Consider the following 25,954-nt stretch of genomic DNA (forward strand, 5'->3'; position numbering starts at 1 on the left):
CGTCTCAATCAATGTTCTCAGCTGCCGCATGATTTCTGAAATCACTTTCTGTCCATCCTGCACTGTTATGGAAGGGCTCTTCAGCAGCACTTGTTGTTTTATTGCCTGGTTTGTGACAGTAAAAACACTCACAAATGTACTGTGAAGCGTTAATCCATGGAGTGTTCATTAGAGCTCCTCAACAACTGGATAAAAGAGGCTGTATGTGTTTTTTTTTGTTTGTTTGTTTGTTTGTTTTTTTGCAGCTGCATTGGATAGATTTGGGACATTAGCTCCAGAAACTCAAAATGCATCATTTTATATGTCCTAGTGAACTTGAAACTCACAAGGTTGCGAAACCTGACAAGGCAAGGTTAACATCTCTGATGTTCTGAAAGCATGATTTCTGACTCGCCAGCCGACCTCCACTTGATGATTGGATAAAATGTCCTGGTAAAAACAGCATGTCCACGTGTGACGAATTGAGTGAGATTCAGAAATTGAATTGGGGTGAATTGGCTGTAATAGATGAGCTAGTGTCATGTGTCAGAGGCGTGTCATTCTTTTTCTCATTGGCTTTAGACTGGGTCTAAAAACAAACATGCAAACAAATAAACTGTAAACACTGTGGCTCCATTGTGGAAATGTCAACATGTTCTGAATGAACCAATAGCGTGAGTTTGGAGTAGGGTTATGTTTTTGGGGGTGGGGCTGTAATGGTATTTGGAAACCTGTTTGGAAATAATCATTAGTGGTGCTCATTAGTGATATCTATGGAACAGGCTATCATAGACAAGACACATTTTTGCTCATTTTTAGATGTTCTATTTAATAATGTGTAGGTTAAATATATAAAATTTGCATTCTATTTTATGCATTCTATTTTAGTTTTAGCTTTATAATGGACTCTTTTCAATGGACTGTGATGATACATATCCACAGTTATTCAAATTCTAATTCTACCACAGATTTTTATGTTTACATTTTTATATAATACTATACATGTAAAGAAATTGCAGAAAACTAGTTGACCCTGTTGTGGAAGTGTTTCTAATAAAACAACTGAGGGAGTGGCAGCAAGTTCAGCATCTTTCTCTCTTCTGAATAATGTAATCAGTCTCTCTACATTTTTTATCCTCTATTGTAAGGTCAGCAAATAAGAATGCAAAAATTATATTTTTTATAATATAGTAGTTTGTGTTCGCTACTATAGAATTTTACCTATGATGACTTCCACTTCTGAGATCCCAGAAAAGTGAAAAGGATCCATAGCTTTAATATTTTACAAGTTTTAAGTTACTGTTAAACTAAACTAGTGCAATTATACTAGTATAATTAAATGAATAACTGAACAATTTATTTTCTCAGCAAAAATTAGTGTTATTGCTATCTAGTGATATTTTTGTTTAATGCAGGTGGATTGGAAAGGTTTTAAGTTTTAAAATATGCCAAGAGTCAATATGAAATATTGGTTAGTTCTTCAATCATAATTTATTTTAGCTGAGCATCAGTTTTTTTACATTAGTCTTTCTTTTTATTTCAGTTGACAAAATGATCATTTAGTTGTCATTAATGATAATACTGACTCTAGCATTGTTGAGGCAACCTTTGCATTGACAAGACACTCATACGTTCCTCAGAAAATAGTAAAACTCTAGTTATTTTGGTGCTGCTAGTGGTGCAGAAATTATAAAAAGTGGAACAGCAGTCTAAATTTTTCCAGTACAAATCACACTTCAGCAACTCAACACTTTCTTGATGTTTGAGCTTCGGGTCCTGAGAGACCGTATGCTGCTGGAGGACCGCAGGCTGCTCACACAGCTTCTGTCGTCGGCTCCTCAGAGCTCAGGACACATGTGATGATCGAAGTAAACCGCTTCTTCCGCTCACAGGCCTCTCAGCTTTGCACAGGAACAACTGTGAGGGTGTGTTGAGAGAGGTGACCTAAATTTTTCTGGTGTGATAGAATTAGCTTGTAAACAGAAATTTTCTCTAATTATGTGCGATTATCTCTGAGTCTAGAGGTAGGAATTCTGATGGAGTGCAATCTTTTTGGCATGCAGTTTTAAAAGAAAACAGTTTTATGAATGTCTGTCATAACCTATAATTACGCGGTTAGATAAGCATTTATAAAGTGCCTTCATTTCTTTTCAAGTTCCTTTCTTTATTTGATCATTTCATTATTGCTCTGTCGTGCTGTACTAAGCAGAGATTAAATCAACATTTTCGCTAAATTAAATTTACATTAGTAAAAAGCCAATTGTTTGGACCTTCCCAAACTTAATGTGTGCTATAATTTGATGACAGGCGCTGTCTTGCTCTAAACTACAAACTCATCCTCATTTAACCATGCAGATAAGCCTCACTCATCTTTCAGGTGCCCTACATCTACTATCTATTCATTTTTTTTTTTGTTCCATTCCTCTATCATTCATATTTTATTCTGTTAAACCAGATAGATGATGCAACTGTTGACCTTTTTTAGCGACTGTTTTATAGACATTGAAGGTCTCTGCTTCTTTGTCAGTTTTCTCTTTATTTGTACCTGATACATCATCTCTATATTTTTCCTTCCCCCCCTCCTTTTACTTAATCACTTTTGATTTCTCCTACACTGTAAAAACTGAGAGTTGTCAGCTTAATCAATTTCTACTTGACCTTTCCTTAAAAATGTGTTTTTCTTGGTTGACTTAATATGAGTGATGAAACCAGCATGAAAGTAGCACAGCTATGTAAAATGTATATTATATTATATTATATTATATTATATTATATTATATTATATTATATTATATTATATTATATTATATTATATTATATTTATACAATTTAGCTGTCATCCTAATGATTGCAAAATGCCACATTTTTTTAATTAATTTTTTTTTTTAATTCTAGTTTTTAAATTATGCAAATAGAGGTAGTATATTATATTATATTATATTATATTATATTATATTATATTATATTATATTATATTATATTATACAATATATTATATTATATTATATTATACAATTTAGCAGTTATTATGAAAGTATTTGAATTTCTGAATGTCACGATTTTTCTGAAATTTTAATCAATTGTAATTATAGTTTATTTTTTATTATGCAAGTAGAAACAAACCACTATGTAAAATAAGGGTCATGAAAGTAGCACAGCTATGTAAAATATTATATTATATTATATTATATTATATTATATTATATTATATTATATTATATTATTATATTATATTATAATATTATATTATATTAATTATATTATATTATATTATATTATATTATATTATATTATATTATATTATATTATATTATTACACAATTTGGCAGGTATTAGAAGCATCTGAAATCAGAATGTTGCGATTTTTCAATTTCAATTTTTTATTTTTATTTTTATTTGCTACAATTTGCTAAAGTGATACAACAGTCATTAAACTAGCATAGTTATGTAAAATATATTATATTAGCCATGTAATAATTGATTTAGATGTTACCACATGACGGACACTTTTAGGTTATTGATCAATATTTTTTTACTGTGAACACTTTGCTCTTTTTACATTTCAGTATTTATAAACCTGTCCCCATCAGAAACCTTTCAGTATTTAGAATGTTTATAAAACCAGCTGATCATAACAATTTAGGTGATCCCACGTTTTACTATCCCTGTGTGGACATTTGGTCCCAATAATTTAGGAAAAACCTGACCCCCATATACGCTAGGACAGATTAGCACAGTCATTTTTGCCTTTCAAGCAGAGTGGGGTGAACAGGTGCTTCGGCTGCTATATCTAAGCAAACAGGGCGAGCAACAAATCTCGAGAGATGACAGCTCAAGAAGATCTCAGATGACATGCCACAAGAAATCAACCTCATAAGTCACATACTTCGGTATTCAGACTGTATCGTCGTACACTTTAGCACAACGTCAAAATGTTCATATTAACGCCTCAAAATAATCGCACACGTAGTCTATTCGTGAACAAGCACATGTGCTAATCTGACACAGCCGACTGCGCCGAGACGTGACATGATCCTGCAGCTGTTAGAAAGAGAAAGCTTCTGTCTCCGTTGAAACCTACATGAAGAGTCTGACTCACGACTGCCTCCAAAATTTCCCAGAGATTCCTGAGAATTCAGTTCTAAGGTGAGAATCAATACTAGTGCTGTCTGTGTGTATAAATCTCCCACCTCCCTCTCTTCATCTCTTCATCCATCCACCATTTTCTGTTTATCTCTGTGTTTGTTTGCTACATCTCAGCATGTCTGCCAGTGAGATCCTTCCAAGACGACCATCGTCTCAGACAACACTGCTAGTCCCTCTCATCTTCCTCTTTTCAGCAAGAGGGTTTAAATTTGCTGAGCTTTCAATAATACAGATTTGTCAGAATCCTTGAAGACAGCATTTCAAAGGCAACGGCCACACACACATACGCAGGGATCTATCAGGCATTCCCCGTGTGTAACAGGTCTTCTCTGAAATCTTCAGGCCTGTATTTAAGAGGGATTAAATCAGTCAGTCAGATCCAAATGGCTCCTCTCTGTGTGGAATGCAACAAAAGAGCACCTCAAATAGTTATAGAAAGAACTCAGCTCACAGTCGCATGCAGGGATGAGTTCTGCACAAACTGCTAAGCCAGACACCAGCCGGACACACTAAAAGGGCGATACGCTTTTGAAGGGACAGAGAAATTGGCTGAGGGACTGCGCCATGCAACATGCTGTGGTTATTTGGCCTCTAATGAGGAGTGATGGTTGACACATCACTTTCTGCTTCCATCGAGCGTGTACTTTAAAAACACAGCTCTCAAGGTTGGAGACTCAGTGTGGCAGGTTGCAGATGACCTGTATGATGCACAGAGTTTAATGTCTAATGTTTTACGTATCTGTCAGTGGAATTGCTAGTTATCATCATTGTTCATCATGCTACTATAGCTGTGGGACCTTCATTATTATGGCATAAAGACAGGTGTATATAAGATCACTAGGCCCAGACAGAATCTGAATCTGATCTGAATCTGAAGTTTTTAGGCATTTGGCTTCATAATGAATATGGAGCAGAGAAGAAATCTAGTTTAACATGAAAACTCTCGTTTAAAATGTAAGTTATATAACCTTTGCTTTCAATAAAGATTTGAAAGCAAAAAGACGTGTAACAGAACCAGAATTATACTGAAAGGCATTTTTCTTACTAAAAAAATTCAATCAGACGTATTAGATTGTGTACAACAGGTTTTTCAGCAAAGTTTTGACCATGTTGATAATTTAGAGGCCTTAGAAATTAATTTATAGGGTTAACTTAATAGATCTGAAAAATGACTTTCATGTCATTGACCCATTTTTGTGCAGATTTTGTGGCAATGGATTTAAACATATAATGACTTAAATATAGCTGAGAGTTTCCTACAGCACTCTTATTAGTAGGTCAAAGCATTGTTGAATTAATTTAAAATATTTCATAATCGCATACAGTGGGAAGCACCAAATGTGCATAATTTTATGATTGATAGGTTCTCGATTTCTGTATGAATTAAATCTGTGAGTTCTGTGTGTGCCCATCGATCACTGTCCAATAATGTTGCAGCAGAAGCTGCTGGAAACAAGTGATACAGTATTGCCACATCTTGCCACATATTCCCCTCAAATCACGTCCCTCAGATGTCAGTAAGATGTCTTGTTTGGTTCACATCTAGTCAGGCTCAGAAACTTTCTGTCAGCATGTTGCAAAACAAGGAGAGAGTTTGACCTCAGCCAGCTGTGCCCAAAAAGCTGATGTGAGCCATATGACCAGCAGCAGAGAAACCATCAGAGCTGATGTGCTTTCATAACCGCTTCATAATTAACAAACATATGGCGCTCCTGTCAAACTTTAGAAATAGAGCGTGTTCTATTTTTTCATGTTCTATCATGCGACTCAGACTCAGATATTTTCAGCTATTCATTGTCACAGTCTTATTGTATGTATAGACCCTAAGTGTGTTTACTGGGATTTTAATTAGGGTAATAAATTAGGCTTTTAATAACAAATTGTGACAAAGAAGTTTATTAAAAATGAATTCAAAAATGATGCACCATAAATCTATATTATCACTGTTATATAGATGATATGATATGATATGATATGATATGATATGATATGATATGATATGATATGATATGATATGATATGATATGATACGATACAATATAATATGATATGATATTAAAGACTGAAGTAAAATTAAATAACTACTAAAAATTATAAAAAAACTCCAAATTACTGAAACTATAATATTTATGTATATTAAAGGAAATATCCAAATAAAACCTGAATATTAATAAAAACTATATAGTTACACCAATATGATATGAAACATCACATATGACTACTCATCACAATATGGCCTGAATTTGTGACTTTCTGATATTGATTTTTTCCTTAAATTGTAAGTTTGAGAGAGATGTATCTCAAGTCCCATTCCCCCTTTTTAATTATTCTTGCTAGCAGGTGATATCATTAGTGGGTGGGGCATTCTCATTCTAGAGATCATCTGATTGGATAAAAATGTATATAGTTCAGTATGAGTCACCAATATTTTTGCTAATTCTTCCTGGAAGAGAAAGACTGTAAATTTTAAATGTGTATATGTGCAAAATGTGAATCAGAAAGTATTGGGACATTAAATAGCTTTTATATAATACAGTGGCTCTTAGAGAATCTGTAATAAAGTCATTATAAAATACATAATGCACAGTAATACATTAGCAATAAAGCCATAATGAAACATTGATGCAGGGCTATGGATGATGTCCAGTGAAATAAACGTATCCTCACTTGTCTGTTCTCATTTTCAGTCTATAACTGACTTCATATTTGATTGATAGATGGCATTACACGGGGTCTAAGTGAACCATAATCATCATGTATTTCCTGTTGACGCCAGTAATTGGGGATTTAGGGCCGGGCCATAAACACGAAATGTTCTGTTGTCCTCTCTGTATGCTTTCAAATAATCAAAACCCATTTCTGTTTTATTTTAATGTACATTATTTGTCTGAAGTTGATAAACTGAAAATATAGCCCAATATTTGAATGTGAGTCTGCATTTTGAACCTGTTGAAATAAACAAACCAAAACAAATAAGCAATTTGCAACCTCAGCAGGGTCAGACTGAACTGAAATGCGTTCAATTTACAATTTTATTTGTAGAAGTGGAATTAGCTTTCAGTGCATTAAATAGAAGATACTGATAGACAGACAACAACCAGCAAAGAGCCATAGCCCCCCCTAGTGACTGATGTTCATTAACCGTTTGTGTAAATAATACTTCCCACTTAGTCTACAGATGTTTGTCAAAAAAGGAAGCCATTTGAATTGTGTAGTTATCAGATAGAAGAGCAAGGCATTAAATCAAGTGTGTGATTAATTCCTAGGGATGTTGTTTTTTTTGAAGTTGTGTGAGTTTACGTTTGTGTATATGTGTGTGTGTGTGATTGGTCTCATTGGTTCTGAAGGTCAAGAGCTTGTATGTCTTTTGAAGAGGTTCTTTCTCATTTCGTGAAGCGCTTGTACTTCTCTTCTTCACTCTCTTCATTCATTTCCATGACAGCAGCGTCTCAACAAGCAATGAGGACTGGCCTGCAATGGCCTGATAGTAGCACCCATAAACACTGTGCTAAATATTACATCTCAAATTAACATATAAAAAATGGTCATTAAGTAGTAGCACATAGATTTGATCCACTGTATCAAAAAAGTATTTTAATTAAATAATTTTAATTTAATTGAAAACAATAATTAGTGGAATACCACATTTTGTGTACTGTCATGATTTTCCAACTTTACAAATGTTTACTTTATGGTATATTTTACATTGTAATTCATTATTAGATTTTTCACCGAAGAAGAAATATATTCTGTATTTTATTGTATTTTTATATTTTATATATATTTTCATTTAACTTTATTATTTACTATTTTAATTTATTTTATGTTATTTTAAACCTAAGAAGAAACAAAAAGACATTAGTTTGTATATTTTATATTTTATGTTTTTTAAATAAATGAATAATAATTTATACATTATACATCTAAATTATAACAGTGGTAATAACCTTTATACTCTTCAATAAAACTTTAAGGAAAAGTATGCTCACAATGTTTATGTATATGTGGAGAACAGTACTCTTTGAAGTATACACAATGTACACACACACATAAGTGTTTTTATATGTTAACTTTGACACTTACTAGTGAGCTTTCCTCCACAAATGACTGGCTGCCCACTACTGTAAGGTTGACTTGTTGCCATAGTTACCTAGTGGGTGGTCTACATCCCAGTTTTTTCTGCTTCCTTTGGCCACTACACTGGATTGCACTGTAGAGGATAACACAAACACACTAGTATACACAAACATTTTTTGAGCTAGTTTAGGACAAGCACAAGAACAGAGATTATTTACTGAACCACTCAATCAGGAAAACATTATTAATGTGCTCACGCATCAACAAGAGATCGATTTAAGAATCAACATTGTTTCTCAAAATGAGTATTGATTAAATAATTGATATCATCAACCCAATAAATGGCCATTTTGTTGGTAAAGCTGCTTTCTTATTGCCATTTGTGCCCATTGTCTGGTCAGCATGACACTGCATGAAAAGAGGTGTATCCGTACTAGGAAACTCCTGTATACTCCACTGATTTTCGGAAGTATCTACTAGTTCCACTGAGGGTAAACTTCTAATTCCACCAAGTTAGCAAACTCCCGTAATGATACCAATTCGGATGTATCTTGCTGAAGGGATATCCCCGTGGTATATGCAGGCATTTGTTGCCATGGCAAGTAATCCCCTGAAGAATGTTGTCAGGAGACATTTTCACACCTCAAGAGCCCTTTCACTTCACACCTTGACACACCTCTGCTGTCCTTATTGGTGTTTTTTCTCAACATTGATTGGTTGTTTTAAAAAAAACACACCCCCAAACCCTGACAACTATTGGGACAGTGACCTGTCAATTTCCTGATACTAGTATTTGATTGGTCACGGTTTTCATTTAGCCCAACCCAAGCCCTCATAAAAAAGTGACAGTGAAAGTGACGTGACATACAGCCAAGTATGGTGACCCATACTCAGAATTCGTGCTCTGGCATTTAACCCATCCAAAGTGCACACACACAGAGCAGTGAACACACACACACACTGTGAACACACACCCGGAGCAGTGGGCAGCCATTTTTATGCTGCGGCGCCCGGGGAGCAGTTGGGGGTTTTCTATGCCTTGCTCAAGGTGCACCTAAGTCATGGTATTGAAGGTGGAGAGAGAACTGTACATGCACTCCCCCCACCCACACACAACCCTTTGATTGGGAGTCAGACTCTCTAACCATTAGGCCACGACTTCCCCACAATAAAAACGTAAGATGTCGGCATAGTGGGGAAGTCGCCACTATAGCACTATAGCATAGTGACTTGATTGGTTTTGGCCAGCTGTTTTAATAAACCATAACCACCCCACCCACTATACAACCCAACCCCCTCAAAAATGGAAAACAGAATGGATACAGAATTTTCTTTTTATTAAAATTAAACCAAAAACACTTAAAGCATTAAATATATAAATAAAGCATTAAATATATAAATAAAACTATAGGAACTGTACAGGGGAAAAAGTACTTTTTATAAAATTTAACCAAACACAAGCAATATTATAACAGTTACAAAATATAAAACGAAATAATATGTACACAAAGCAAAGTACTTTTATAAAATTTTACTAAACACAAGCAATATTATAACAGTTACAGAATATAAAACTAAAACTACTTAATATGTACACACAGCACAAAGTATTTAAAATGTAACCAAACACAGCAAACACACACAATATTAAAAGAAAATAAGTTGCAGAATATGAAACTAAATAAATCTAACCTAATAAGTATACAAAGAATAAGATAAAATAGAAGAGAATAAGTGAAAAATGTGCAGTTTGTGGTGCAATTATTAAAATTGCAAAACCAGTGCAGTTTAGTTAAAGTTGAAGAAAGGAAGGTCCATCATGTCCATTTCCATCAGCCTTAACACGCTGATGATGCAAAATAGTGTAGCGCATGTCTGCCTCCAATCTGCGCTGAAGCTCCTCACAAGGTTCTGACAATTGTGGGTTCCTGTGAGATGGAGACCTCACAATCCACACTGGCCTTCCATCAACAATGGCATCCTCCTCGTCAGACATCAGCTCCACTGTTGCAGTCTGCCAAAGCTCTCTCTCTGCATCGGTTTGAACAACCTTGGACCTGGAATCCAGCAACTGCAAAACACAAAAATGTGTTAACCACTAAAAACACCCAGAAATGTATCAAACTTAAAGGAATAGTTCACTCAAAAAATGAAAATTCTGTCAATGTACTCACTCTCATGTTGTTACAAACCTGTAAATGTCTTTGTTCTGATAACCACAAAAGATGGAATGTTTATAATCCAACCAAACATGAGCCCCATTTACTTTAAAGTAGAAAAAAAATACTATGGAAGTGATTGGAGCTCATGATCAGTTTGATTTCAAACATTCCTAAAAAATATTTTCTTTTGTGGTTATCAGAAGAAAATAACAGAATTTTCAATTTGGGGTGAACTATCCCTTTAAAGACAAGTTGATGAATTTCTACACTTACCCGTCTTTTCCTTTGTCGGTTTTTAGCTCCTGTTTTAATGGCATCTCTTAGCTGGGACTTTTCTTTCTGAGACAAATTGTACTTTCTCCGAAGTGTTTCAAAGTATGTCTTGCAACACGCTGAATAAAAGAAAATTCAGATAAGTGACAGAAACTACACTATTGAAATCATAAGATGGACAAAATATAAGAGACTAAAATTATGGACATTAAAATTGTTAAACAAACATTTTAAAGTTACCTTATACACTCAGGGTCTGCATCTGCAAAAGTTGTTTTCAATTTCTCTAGCAGATAAGTCATAACTTGGTTACGAGGCGAACTTATTCTGTGTAGAAAGAGAGAAGTGTGTCATTAAATACATTTAAAAGGAATATGTAAAACCCCATAAAACAGCATGGCCCACAAAGGCCAAATAAACATAGCAGAAAAACAGCAGTCTTACCCAGTTTTTGGATCATATTTATGTGGGTTGTTTTCCGAATTGTGAAGGCGCCTTACAGCTTCCTGTACCATTGAATGAAAAACGCTTTAATACATGCACACATAACTTTACATTGGCTGGAAACAAAAATTTTCAAACGACGTTGTGTAACTTACAGACATGACAAACTGTTAAAAGGCAACTGTAGTGCCGAAATTTGCACCCTGCCAGATTATGCACCCCCTGGTATTGGTAGGTTTAGGAGTAGGTGTGGGGGAGGGGTTAGGATTAGGATTAGGCAATCAGGTAGTGACTTCAACAAGGGGATGCAGAATCTGGCACGCGTGAAGAATTCGGCACAACACCTGACAACTGGCCACCCTAAGTGTCATAGGTTCATCTCTAACGTTTATAACAAACCAAACCGTTCGAAAATCGGTAGAAAATGGAGCACGTTATGGTTATTTAAAAGTGCATGCACCATTAAAACACAATACTACGAGTGAGCGAGCGAGCTCCCTGTGGTAAAATGGCCGCCAAATGTGGTGCGGGCCAAACATCTAGCCTTTATTATACATATCTTTACTACTATATTGTCCGCTAAAATAAAACTCAACTTACCGCAATGCCCACGTTGTGCGCCCTCTTTATCCTTTTATGTAATGGCTCTTCCCGCGGTCTTTGTTCCTCTTGCGGTCTTTGCTCGTCAAGAGCACAAAGACGCTGGATAGCATCTTCGAGATCAGCTGTTTCATTAAATCATTTATGCTCAGTGGGCTTGCTGGTGGTTGCAAAGCCCTATTACTCACGGGAGTAGTAAAACTCAGGTTTCTTTTACACGCCATCACAAACAATAGTCAGTTTCACCAAGTCGCAATTAGCAAAAAAATGACTTCCGTACACAATGCCGACAATTTTAAATTGTGTTCGCGCAAATGATACTGTAATGTCATTGGTTGCATCTCCCTTACGTCACCGACATAATGGCCGGAACTCTGTTATGAGTGGATACTTTACAAACACAACCTTCCCCATTGGATGCTTTCCGCGACACCCCGCCCACCGCTTCCATATGGTTTGTATTTATATCTGTAGGAAAATGATACTGTCTGATATGTTGCATGTCATCATGGAAGAGCGTTTGAGGTCGTCAGTGGATTTATAGCAATTTTGATATAGCAATTAAACTTACATAAAATGTATAATATGTGTCCCTGGACCACATAACCAGTCATACGGGTACATTTTTTTTTTTTTTTTTTAGTTTAACTTTATAAATATTTGGCAGAGATACAACAATAAAAAACGGCAAAAAAAAAAAAAAAAATATTGAGAAAATCCCCATTTGTCCAAATGAAGTCCTTAGCAACAAATATTAGGCTACTAATGATAAATATATTTTTGATAAATGTAGTGATCTTCACACAAACACCAATAAATATATTTACATTACTATTATTTTTATGGAACTTTTTTAATATCCTAATATTTTTTAACAACAGAAAAATCAATTATTTTGATCCATTTAATGTATTGTTGGCTATTGCTAATGCTACAAATATAACCTACATGTGCTACTTATGAGTTTACTTATGTTTTGTGGCCAAGGGTCAAATGTGACACGGATATATTATAAAAGACCAACTTTGGCCTGCGTGCCCTAGTTTCGGCACCTCTGGACTAGAAGTACAGTAGCTGACAGGTATCTGCAGATATTTTTACCCGAGTTTGTCAGTCTGTATCACCCAACATGTTTTGCATTCACATGTGAAAGACTTTTAGATTATGGACCTGTCTATTGATTTTCTTTGTTTCTATTTTAAAAGATTTAATGAAATGTTAGGGTAGAATCATAATAACAATAGAAACAGTGAACTTCAAATCATGAGACATCAGCAAAACAAGCAGCTTTAAATTTCACTGACTTATGAATATGGTACTGAATTTATCAACATCCTAGCTAGCAAAATGTGTTACATGATGTTTTTGAAACAAAATGTCTCATTTGAACTGCTTCTTTTATACAATGAATGCAGCATTGAGAGATACGTGCACAACATACTGACATAGGGCAGTTGGAGACATGTTTTCAAAGTGTTGGAAATATATATTCTGAAATAACATTTGCTGCATTCCTCTAGACTACATTAAACATGAAAAGTCAGAGACATAATTTTCACATATTAAAATGGTAATTGTGTCCATTGAATTTCAGTTAATTTGAATGATGCTAAGTTTCTTAAATAGACAAATTATATTAATAATAAACGTATTTAGCAAACACAGTTTTTATGTTCCACAATACTGTATGTGCTGTCTTTACGAGACATTGTTACCCACCCTCCCACCCAGCTCTGAAAACAGAGAAGGCACCTCTACCTGGGGGTCATTAACATATAAAAAGCCCTTCACACCTCACACCCACCCCTCCTCACAACCAGCTGTAAGGATTCCTGGAAACTTCCACCAGTTCCTATATACATCCACATAAGTAAGGTTTCTGGATGTTTCACGAGTTTACTTCTGTGTATTACCTTTCCAAGCACTCTGCCTCATTTATCTGGCAAACCTACAGTTTAGCAGAGATTTCCCATCCCGTATTTGTCCGTATACAGCTCTTTTCATGCAGTGTGAGGATTTAAGATGATTATCGTGATACCAAAGGTATTATATATTTACACTAAGGTTCAAATGGGAGCTAGGGGTTAATGGGAGCGTCCCAACCAGCCAAACCTTGCCCCTTCTAAGGAACATGAAGTATTTAAGCTTCAATGTGTATGTCTCAGGAGCAGATGGAAGTCATGCTAATCGAGAACCTTTTTAATTCATCACAAGACATGCATACCAAGTGTTAGTAATTTTTTGATTGCTGATCTGTTCTCCTTTCCTATGCATGGATCCAGATAAGAGTCCAATTCCTTTCTTTGTGTCCACAGCCAGAGGATTAGAGAGCAGTGAGGTCCACCTCTTTGTCTCAGTAAAAAAAAAAAAAAAAATCATAATTGGTAAAGATTTTGAGAAATATAGCATTACATCACTTGCTCACCAATGGATCCTCTGCAGTGAATGGGTGCCGTCAAAATGAGTCCAAACAGCTGATAAAATCATCACAATAACCCACAAGTAATCCACACTACTCCAGTCCATTTCTCTAGATTAAACCTCATCTTGTCTGAATGAGGAGAATAATTCTTAGATCAAGCACCGTTTACAAGCATAAACCATTAAAAACCATTCTAAACAAATATGATGGTGGATGTTGTAAGAGGACAGCAGGGGATGGACTTTTTCACTGGAAGCAGCAATAGTATGGATTATGGACTCAATAATGATGGATTTGTATTTTACAAACATGCAGCTTCACAAGACATTAAAAAATTAAAATATTGTCATTAATCACTTACCCCCATTTCGTTCCAAAACCATAAAAGCTCCATTCGTCTTTGGAACACAATTTAAGATATTTTGCATGAAAACCGGGAGGCTTGTGACTGTCCCATAGACTGCCAAGTAAATTATACTGTCAAGGTCCAGAAAAGTATGAAAAGCATCGTAAGAATAGTCTATCTGCCATCAGTGATTCAACTGTAAGGTTATGAAGTGACGAGAATACTTTATGTACACGAATAAAACAAAATAACAACTTTATTCAACAATTTGTCTCCTCTGTGTCTCTCCGCATCACCGTAATGCCATTTTGGAGAATATGAGCTGACTGTAGGCAGCATACGCTCTTCTGTGTCAGCCGTGCCACATGGATGCGCTGTTTTCATTCAAAAGAAAGCGTAAATACACGTAGAAAACATATTCTTGTGGCGCGACTGACACAGAATAGTGTATGCAGTTTGCGTTCAGATATATGGCGCTACGGTGATGTGGAAAAACACAGAGGAGACAAATTGTTGAATAAAGTCGTTCTTTTTGTTTTTTTCGCGTACAAAAAGTATTCTTGTCGCTTAATAATGTTACGGTTGAACCACTGATGGCAGATGGACTTTTCTGACGATGCTTTTCATACTTTTCTGGACCTTGATAGTGTAATTTATTTGGCAGTCTATGGGACAGTCACAAGCCTCCCGGTTTTCATCCAAAATATCTTAAATTGTGTTCTGAAGACAAAAAAAGCTTTTACGGGTTTGGAACAACATGGGGGTAAGTAATTAATGACAAAATTTTATTTTTGTGGTGAAGTAACCCATTAATGGACTGGAGTTTTGTGGATTAATTGTGGATTATTGTGATGCTAACACTGAATTTGAACTCTCATTTTGATGGCACCCATTCACTGCAGAGGATCCATTGGTGAGCATGTGATGCTAAATTTCTCCAAATCTGCACTGATGAAGGAATAAACTCATCTACATCTTGGATGGCCTGAGGATGAATACATTTTTAGCAATTTTTTATTTTTGTGCGAACTGTTCCTTTAAGGCAATAAATTACAGAAGACAGTTATGTACCAACTGTAAATGAAAGTTTTATTCCTCCTGAGACCTCTGAGAGGTTGCCAAGTTATTGCTCCCATTTTAACACTCCTTTTTTCCATTATTGTTTGCCACAAGAACACATTAATATGCACATTAGATGCAATGTATGGGAACACCAACTTATGGACATTTTACGCAGATATTGCATAAAGTAAAATAGTATATCAAATCATTCTGTTATATCTTTCCTAACATAGTTGGGAATCATCTTTGTACAAAGTTTGGTTAAAAATAGACTGAAACCTAAAAACTGATTGGTGAATGAAAAAAAGAAAACATTATTTTTGCCTATAATTTGCCTTTTAATGTCTTTTTGTTGTTGTTGTTGTTGTTGTTGTTTTAATACATTTGTCCTGGTGTCCTCTACAAAGGGCATAGAATAATATATGAATAAAATATCCTTTTTCAATTTTTTTTTCCTCCATTTGTTTCTTATGCTCCAACCAATGTAATGACATTTAAAAAAAAAAAATCACAAAACTATTTTTATGGTTCTCAGGAGGAAAATTGTTTTCTGGAATTTATTTAGGGTTAGTTCAGCTGAACAGGTCCAGTTTTCCCAGTTATCTTCATAGAAAAAAAATTATCCCAATTTACCAGAATCAGAGGATCACAGAGCTCGTGAGCCCAAGTGACACTCCAGCGCGTGGGATGAATCGCACTGACGTCACTCAGTGACTCAACCGCTCATCCTTAGTAAAAGTAACGCGGCTGCGAGTAAAAGCAATTCCTCTAGTCTCGGCTAATCAGTAGTTAAGCTCTGATGGAGGGTAGGCTACCTGTACTAGATGACGTGGTTACAGGTGCAGAAAGGCTCTATGGAGCATTCTTAAAGGAATTTAAACTGCGCAGTTCTTCCTCGTTAGCTCATACACGCGAAAAGATCGTTTTCAGCTCATCCCACAGGTAAGGTGATGCATATATTTAAATATAGCTGGGTTGCGAACTAATAAGTTATGTTACTTCGTAGATGTTATAACGAGCAAGACCTGCCCTGCTTCATACTCACTAAACTGTCCTAAAGATGCTCGTTACTTGTGCGTCTCTTTTCCACTAGATGGCACTATTTGAATACAGAAATGTCTAAGATATTTCAATAGATATTTACACGGGTTGTTTATTATTTGTCAACATTCTTTCAACATTTATTTGTATATTTATTTACACAAATTGTAATATTGTTAATTTATTTGTTGAATTATGTAGACTAACTATTTTATTGCTAAAGCAGCTGTTTCAAAAATCTGACATAGGCCTACCTCGACATCTGGTCACCTTTACAGAAACAAAACACTATGAAAACTTATTCTCTCTCTCTCTCTCTCTCTCTCTTTCTCTCTCTCTCTCTCTCTCTCTCTCTCTCTCTCTCTGTCTCTCTCTCTCTCCCCCCCTCCCCCCCTCTCTCTCTCTTTCTCTCTCTCTCTCTCTCTTTCTTGTCAACTGCACAGCTGTCCAGCAGCTGGGATTTTTCCTTCATCCCTGTTGTGGGATGTAAAATGATGTCACTGATGCTGATGCAGCCAACAGAAAAGTGCCATTGGTACCAGTTTGTGAAGAGCTTCTTCCTGATTGAGCTCAGGAAGATGAACAGCTGGGAGAACCAATCATCATGGAGAAGAGGTGGTCTTTTAACTCTATCCCCTGACCAATAATCATGGCTTCATCAGGGTAAAAATATGATGACACTGACTGAGCATCATATTTCATGTGTGTAGCGGTTCCCAAGCAGAGCTTGATCACATTTTTGGATTTTCATCTAGTTTTTATATAATTTATGATTTATGATGCTGACACGAATTGTTAGAATCATTTAACTCATTTTATATAAGTAAAATATGGTGCAAGAAATTGATTATTATGTAATATGGATTATTTTTGCATTGTCCCATCCAATTAAAAGCACATCTCTAATTTGATGTTGTTAGTGATCTGAACAATCCTATAACCTGTGTTAAAGTTTATGTTGTGCTATGGACATGGATGACACTACCTTAAATTGTGCTGTATATTAATGAGAGGTGTGCGTAGATGTATGATTGTCAATTATTTTTAAATAATACAAGCAAATAATATCCCATTGACATACAATAAAAAAGAGACTTGACCCATAAAAGGTACTACTACTACTACTACTACTACTATATCTAGAGACAAGAATTACCTGTAAGACCCTAGAAATAATCCAGCATAGCCTAGCAACTCCCTGTAATATAGGGGCGTCAACCTTTGCACATGCATAATCTAGCTGGAATTATAATTCAGAGACACAGATATGAGGCATACCACACCACCACTCAAAACTAGATGCATCTTTTATGGCTCTGTAGCACCAGAGGAATTCCAATAAGCTATTTCACGCATCACTGAAGACAAGTCTGTCTTAAGTATGTCCTTATGCTACCGCAAACACATAAACAGTATTGATTTATGACATCTGGTTTTTCTCTTTGCATGGAGTCAGCGGTCACATGTGGTTCATGGATGTCAGAGCTCCATGTTTGACTGACTCAAGTGTATAGTTCTGTTACCATGGTGAGCATGGAATCCAGCTCAACCAGACAGAGCATCTGATTGGCTGGCATGCCGACGTTGGTATATCATGCAGCCGACTGACTCACCCAATGGAGACTGTGCAGCACTGGAGCTGTTGCTATGGGAAGTCAGACAGGAATTGGTCTCATTTCTTATGGTCTGTGTGTTTTTAGTGATCTGTATGCACCGTCTTTCCATGTTTATCAAATTTTGGTTTGCACACACCCTGAACACTGTCTTCTCTCCTTATTTGATAGGATGGGGACAGGGCAGATGGGGTACTTGGGTGCTATGCACAGAAAGTCACGTAGGCAAGACCCCCTCCTCCTTTCACCCGCTGCCTCACTGCCTCAATAGCTCAGTCTAAGTGCCTCAGTCTCAGTCAGAAGCTGTGGGTCTACCCAGCTGTCAAGTCAAGTCATCTTTATTTATGTAGCGCTTTTAACAATACAGATTGTGTCAAAGCACCTTTACAGTATCAAAATAGGAAAATAATGTATCAATGCATAAGGACAATATTAAACACCCAATTTTCAGTTAAAGGCAGTTCATCATTGAATTCAGTGATGTCATCGTCCAGCTCAGTTCAGTTTAAATAGTATCTGTGCAATCAAGTTGATGATATCGCTGGGAATTAAGTGTCCCCAACTAAACAAGCCATAGGCGACAGCAGCAAGGAACCAAAACTCCATCGGTGACAGAATGGAGAAAAAAACCTTGGGAGAAACCAGGCTCAGTCGGGGGGCCAGTTCTCCTCCGGCCAGATGAACCAGCAGGCTGATCCATGCTGCAGCAAAGTTAGATTGTGCAGAGGACTCAGCTGGTTCTGTGGTCTGGTCCCAATGGCCGTCTAGGAGACAGGTCTTCACTGGGGATCTGTCTCTGAGGCTCATCTAGTTGTCCTGGTCTATGCTGAAATTCAGTGCTGTAGAGGTCGTCTCTAGGTGCTGATCCACCATCTGGGCTGGATACGGACTGGATCTGGTGGCAACGGTGACCTCAGAATAAGAAAGAGAGCAATATTAGCATAGATGCCATTCTTCTTACAATGTAACAAGTACATTGTGTGTTATTGGAAGTGTTCCCAGTTCCAGTTGACCTAATTAATGCAGCCTAACAATCCTTTAACGGATTTAAGTAATAGAAATGTGTAAGTGTGTTATGTGTAAGCCAGGTTAAAGAGATGGGTCTTTAATCTAGATTTAAACTGACAGAGTGTGTCTGCCTCCTGAACAGTGTTAGGTAGATTATTCCGGAGTTTGGGCCTTTTTTTTATTCTATTCCATTCCTATTGTTTTCTATCATATCCTGTCCTTTTATCCTGTCCTTTTATATCTTGTCTTGTTCTGTTCTGTCCTATTTTATTTTATTTTATTTACATTTATATTGCTATGTCCATACCATCCTATTCATATGATTTTTTTCTTCTATCATATCCTTTGCATTTGCTATTCTTGTTCCGAATGCTGTTCTGTCCTGACCTATGCTATCCCTATTCTGGCCTATCCTGTCCTACAGTCTACAATTCTTATTTTTCCTATCCTATTGCTTTCTTGTCTTCTGCTCCTTTCACTTATCACTATCACCTATTAGTGTATGGGAAGCCGTTTTAGCTTAAAATATTCCAAGTGTTACTCCATGGTAATTGCATTTTTACTAGTAACAATTCAATTCAACAATTCAATTAGAGAGCTCTACAATTAAACATATCTTTAATGTGTTTTTTTTACTAGTAAAAACTGAATTATAGAGCTCTGTAATTGCATTTTTACTAGTAAGAATTAAACTAGAGAGCTCTCTAATTGGAACTGTTACTAGTAAAAATTTAATAAGAGAGCTCTCTAATTGGAAGTGTTATTAGTAAGAATTCAGTTGCAGAGCTCTGTAATTGTAATTCATATCAGTAAAAATTCAGTTGTAGAACTTTGCAATTAAAAATGAATGGTAGTCAAGTCAATGTAGACATATGACTAGCAAAAATTAATTTGTAGAGCTCTCTAATCATAATTGTTTCTATTAAGAATTGAATTAAAGAGCTCTCTGATTGGCATTGTTACTATTAATAATTTAATTGTAGAGCTCTCTAATTGAATTGTAACTAGTAAAAATGCAAATACAACGAATAATACTGGGAATATTTTAAGATAAAATTACTTGCTATAATTAGTGCCTATCATCTCCTATCACCCTTTTACCAAGTTTTTTTTTTTTCAGGTCACACTTATAATTCTCATGCCATAGACTTACATTGAACAAGCAACCAATTTCAGAGATTGCGGGGTGAGCTTTCTTGATTTGAGTTCAGTAAGCAAACACCTGCAACACCCAGACAACCACATAGTAACACCCTGGTGTTGTTATATGTATCAGTATAATCTAGCTGAGCTCAGAATTGTTAATATCCCTTACGAAAAAGACGTTTATTCAAGTTTGCTATTAGTATACTTTTAAACTAAAAATAGGAAAGTATTCTTTTAGTTTACTTTTTATGTACTTCTCAGAAATGGGCTTTATGTACTCCTCAGAAATATACTTAAAATGACATTTAAGTATACCTGACTTATACATACAAAAAGTCTAAATAGATTTGAGCTATACTCCTAGAATCCGTGTTTTCATTATTATACGGTAGAGGGCGCTAGTACATATCTTCTGTAAAGAATTTCCAAAAAAACACAAGTGAAAAAGAAAAAAAGAAACAACAGATACTAACACATGTAATCTAACACGATCATCTGACATGAAACAGCATCAAAACTGTAATGTTATGGAATAAAATATTGACCGATGAAGAGGTAATAATTACAGTCAAGCTTTGGGGTGTTGATCGACTCCATTTACATTTTGATTATCATTCCAAATCCAATTCATGGTCTTTTTTCAGTTTTTTGTTCAAAATGTTATTTCTTTATTTTTTATGAAACTTACCCACATTAAAGTGTAGAAAAAAAGAATGCATGAAGCTAGAATAAAATGTTTTTGTTTACAAGCAGATACCCTGTTCTTTCTTTGGATGTTTTGTATGTTCAGATATTCAAATAACAAAATATATACAAATTATATATTTATATAAACCTAAATAGGGACATAGTAGTATACTCAAAGTATGATGTAAAGTTTCATCCATCCATCTTCTGCTTATCCGCGGGGGCAGCAGTCTAAGCAGAGAGGCCCAGACTTCCCTCTCCCTAGACACTTCCTCCAGCTCTTCCAGCGGGATACCGAGGCATTCCCAGGTCAGCCGAGAGACATCCCTCCAGCGTGTCCTCGGTCTTCCCCGGGGCCTCCTCCCGGTGGGATGTGCCCGGAACACCTCCCCAGGAAGGCAACCAGGAGGCATCCGGAACAGATGCCCGAGCCACCTCAGCTGGCTCCTCTCTATGTGGAGGAGCAGCGGCTCTACTCTGAGCTCCTCCCGAGTGGGACCCTATCTCTAAGGGAGTGCCCAGCCACCCTATGGAGAAAGCTCATTTCGGCCGCCTGTATCCGGGATCTTGTCCTTTCGGTCATGACCCACAGCTCATGACCATAGGTGAGAGTAGGAACGTAGATCGACCGGTAAATTGACGACAGACACCATACCACGACAGACAGGTACATCAACCGCATCACTGCAGAAGCTGCACCTATCCGCCTGTCAATCTTCCACTCCATCCTTCCCTCACTAATAAACAAGACCCCAAGATACTTGAACTCCTCCACTTGAGGCAGGAGCTCTCCACCAACCTGAACGGGACATGCCACCCTTTTCAGGCTGAGAACCATGGCCTCGGACTTGGAGGTGCTGATTCTCATCCCAGTCGCTTCACACTCGACTGCAAACCATCCCAGCGCACGCTGAAGGTCCTGGCTCAATGAAGCAAACATGACAACATCATCTGCAAAAAGCAGAGACGAAATCATGTGGTCCCCAAACCGGACCCCCTCCGGCCCCTGGCTGTGCCTAGAAATCCTGTCCATAAAAGTAATGAACACCCCCCCTGATAAAAACAAGCACCGATAAAAACCAACACTTACCTACAACAAGTCTGACTAACTACTGGCAATGCGAACCAAGATCCTGCTCCGGTCATACAGGGACCGGACAGCCCTTAACAGAGGGTCCCGGACCCCATACTCCCAGAGCACCCCCCACAAGAGGCTGCAAGGGACATGGTTGAATGCCTTCTCCAGATCCACAAAACACATGTGGATTGGTTGGGTAAACTCCCATGAACCCTCCAGCACCCCGGCGAGGGTATAAAGCTGCTCCAGTGTTCCACGACCGGGACGAAAACCGCATTGTTCCTCCTGAATCCAAGGTTCGACTATCGGCCGAATTCTCCTCTCCAGTACCCTGGCATAGACTTTCCTAGGAAGGTTGAGGAGTGTGATCCCCCTGTAGTTGAAAAGAGGGACCACCACCCCGGTCTGCCATTCCAGAGGCACTGTCCCTGACCGCCACGCGATGCTGCAGAGACGTGTCAGCCAAGGCAGCCCCACAACATCCAGGGACTTGAGGTACTCAGGGCAGATCTCATCCACCCCTGGTGCCTTGCCACCAAGAAGCTTCTTAACTACCTCGGTGACTTCAGACTGGGTGATGGACGAGTCCACCTCCGAGCCCTCGGCCTCTGCTTCCTCAACGGATGACATGTCGGTGGGGTTGAGGAGATCCTCGAAGTATTCCTTCCACCATCCGACAATATCCCCAGTTGAGGTCAATAGCTGCCCACCTCCACTGTAAACAGTGTTGGCAGGGCACTGCTTCCCCCTCCTGAGGCACTGTACGGTTTGCCAGAATCTCTTTGAGGCCAACCGATAGTCTTTCTCCGTGGCCTCACCAAACTCCTCCCAGACCCGATGTAAAGTTCACTTAAAGAAAACTTATGAGTACACTCATATAAGTCTACTAAACTAGTAGATTACAGAGACTATACTTCAAAGTGTACAAAGTATTCAATTAGTAAACTATCAGTATACCTATAAGTTCACTTTTAGAATAATTGCAGTACAAACTACAAACATAGAGGTAAACTAGTTGTGTACTCAAAGTTTGCTACTGTTATACTTAAAGTATATTTAAAGTATGCTTTTATATACTAGAATGTGGGCCAATTTAGTCCCAAGAAGTACTGAAACAGTACAATTATAAGTATACTACTAAAACACTGATATTTGTATACTTGATACATAAAGTATACTTAAAAATATACTTGAACTTTACTTAAGTATACTTAATAAAATAAACTTGAAGTAAACTACTTTTTGGTGAGGGATGGTATCAGTGCAGCTTTTAGTCCATTAAAAACTCTTTAGTAACTATAGCAACCACATCCATTGCTACAAAGAGACAGTTACATCAAAATACCATTACAGACCATAATTATCCCATGAAGAATTCCACAATTTCATATTTCTTCAATCAAAACAGATTTAATTGAGCATATAGATATTTTTATGGCTTTGAAACATACCCGGTTCTTTCAGAAAATGGAGTCTTTTGCCACCCTACAGTGAGGTTTAAAAATAGCACACAGTGTGTTGGCCTTGTTCCAAAACACACACATACATGGCAGACACACTCTCTCTCTCCCACTTTTTTCCCCCACCTCCAAGGCTCATATTAGCTGGTATCCCTTGACTGACACAGGCTGCTCTCTTCTGATTGGCTGAAGTGAGATGATTGACAACTGAGCAGAGTACAGGAGCAGCAAGCAGTGGCTCCGCCCCCAGGCTGTGCACGTGGATGAGTCTGCTGTGAGAACCAGAGAGAGGAGAGGAGAGGGGAAAGAGGGAGGAGTGAAGTGGGGAACAGAGGCGACAGGATTGACTTAGGAAGGAGAGGAAGGGAGAGGAAAGGTTTGGATTTGCTTTGAAGGACATATAAGGAGAAAAAAAGGGAGAAAGAGGGGAGAAAAAGAAGAGGTGAAAGAAAAGAGGAGGTAAGACAAAGATTTGAAAGTAAAGAGCATCTCTTTATTCTGAACATCTCATAATAGTTAGAGGTACATGCATGGGTTTTTATGTGCAAATTAGCATGGGCATGTGTTTGCATATACCTAAATGATGTGTACCTGTATGTGTGCATTACGTGCACACTAATCAGCACTAAAGCAGTCATTCATTATTCTCATAGCAGTGTGTGTGTGTGTGTGTGTGTGTGTGTGTGTGTGTGTGTGTGTGTGTGTGTGTGAAGGCATTACAGATGCATTGCCTCACATCATCGCCGGCAACTGTAGTTACTGGTATCGCTTACACTGTTTCACTGGTTCCATGTGATTAAATAACTGCCATCATGAGATTACAATCCCCACGGCATGCAAGTTTTCATATTGTAAGAATACTGTCATGCAAACGTTGCCTCAAAATACACTGGTTTTTAGAAAATGGCATAATGTCATCTCGTAGAGGAAATATGGTTCTGAAAATGACTGTTTACTTAAAATCAAACCACTGTATATTGTAAATGTTTCCGGTGGTGGTGGGGGGAGTCATTGGAAGACTATTGTTTGCACAGGCCTGCAGGGGGCTTAATGGCACACATGCCGTGGTTATCTCCACATACTGACCTACATTCACCGGAGCTTTACCACAAGCAACCGTGAGCTGCTAAAATATCCTTCTAAAAATAGATGCTTAAACCCGAGTCATTTGCTAGAGCTGTAATGAATGAAACCGTGATGTCTGTTAAATCTGTTGTGCTTTGTAACCTTGTAGACTGAAATTAACCTTCCTGAATTGAAACCCAGAATAGAGTTCAAACACAAAAATAATCATTTGTGAGGACAGCTTAGATATGTAAGTCGGCTGTGTTTTTGGAGCCCAAGTTTGTATGGGCTGAACCTCGACCAGGTTTGTTTTGTGTCTGCCGAAACCTTCGAAAGAAGAAAGTTACTAAGTTACTTGAAGTGTGCAGTCTAGTGTTAAATCTAAGCAAAAACACCCTAAATATGTAATTATAGCACTCTGAAATTAAACACAAACCATCCTTTTAAACTTCTCATGCATAGTGAGCACCTTTTACAGCTCAGCGGTAAATTGAAATATTATGCTTGGTTCTGGTTTGGACCATGGTGGTCCAGCTGTGTGAGTTGCAGTGGTGGTGGTTATTATGGTTTAGGAATGAAGGAAACTTGGTTTTGGAAACATCCTAACATCTTAAAATTATGCCAGTCCAAGCACTTCACAACCTCATATGGGAATCTGTGGTTCTGAGGAAACTTACATTACTGGACCACCATCGTTTTGGAGCTCGTCAGCTAGCTGTGTACAGTAGTTCTACCTGTGTCATATCTGCCTCACATATCATATCTGCCAGGACTGTTTTACTGTCAGGCTGCCAAGTAACTCTAAGATTCTTTCAACTGATCTTTACTTTCTAACAGCAGATCTCAAATTTATAAACTTTTTTGTCTAAATGCAAATGCCTGATGATACTTCTGATCTCAAACCTCTGATTTCATCGGTCTGATATCAAGCTTCTGGTCTCAGTCATCTGACTTAAACAATCTAATCTGAACCCAATTTCTGATCTCTTCTGTGCAACATTCTGATTTCAGAACTCTGATCTCAAGCCACTGATTTTAACAGTTTGATATAAAATGCATGATTTTAATTTTCTGATTAAAACACTGATCTCAAATATTTGATCTTGTCCAACTGTCATAGTATGATTTTAGACTTCTGGTTTCAAACCTCTGATTTTAACAATTTGATTTCAAATGTCTTATCTGAAACGTCCCATTTAAACACTCCGATCTCAACATTGTCAAAGTTAAATTGTTAACATTATAACAGGACAAGGTGAAATCCAATTCCAATTTTACTTCTGCAAAGAACTCAATTGCAGAAAATGCTTGGCCAACCCACTGCAAGTGTCCAGTTCCTTAACAT

The 25,954-nt window shown here is 37.2% G+C and overlaps 1 protein-coding gene and 1 long non-coding RNA gene across 6 annotated transcripts in view; one reads left to right on the top strand and one right to left on the bottom strand.

The window, feature by feature from the left end:
• Positions 1-9,948: 9,948 nt before the first annotated feature.
• On the bottom strand, positions 9,949-10,935 carry LOC122146425. Its single transcript, XR_006160977.1, has 3 exons — positions 10,878-10,935; positions 10,638-10,756; positions 9,949-10,273 (listed from the first exon to the last, which is right to left on the bottom strand). It is a non-coding gene; the product is annotated as an uncharacterized LOC122146425 (long non-coding RNA).
• A 5,326-nt stretch (positions 10,936-16,261) lies between these two features.
• Positions 16,262-25,954, top strand: part of LOC109073321 (lysine-specific demethylase 6B-like) — a 39,302-nt gene continuing 29,609 nt past the window's right edge. For 4 of the 5 annotated variants that reach the window (XM_042764990.1, XM_042764995.1, XM_042764996.1 and 1 more), the window contains exon 1: positions 23,828-24,003. The gene's annotated coding sequence lies outside the window, so the exon portion shown is untranslated. Of the gene's footprint in view, positions 16,454-16,995; positions 17,168-23,827; positions 24,004-25,954 lie in introns of those variants that run through there. The other variant, XM_042764994.1, reaches the window with a different exon arrangement.

This window comes from Cyprinus carpio, chromosome A10, assembly GCF_018340385.1.
Source record: "Cyprinus carpio isolate SPL01 chromosome A10, ASM1834038v1, whole genome shotgun sequence".
In the NCBI taxonomy this organism is placed as follows: domain Eukaryota; kingdom Metazoa; phylum Chordata; class Actinopteri; order Cypriniformes; family Cyprinidae; genus Cyprinus; species Cyprinus carpio.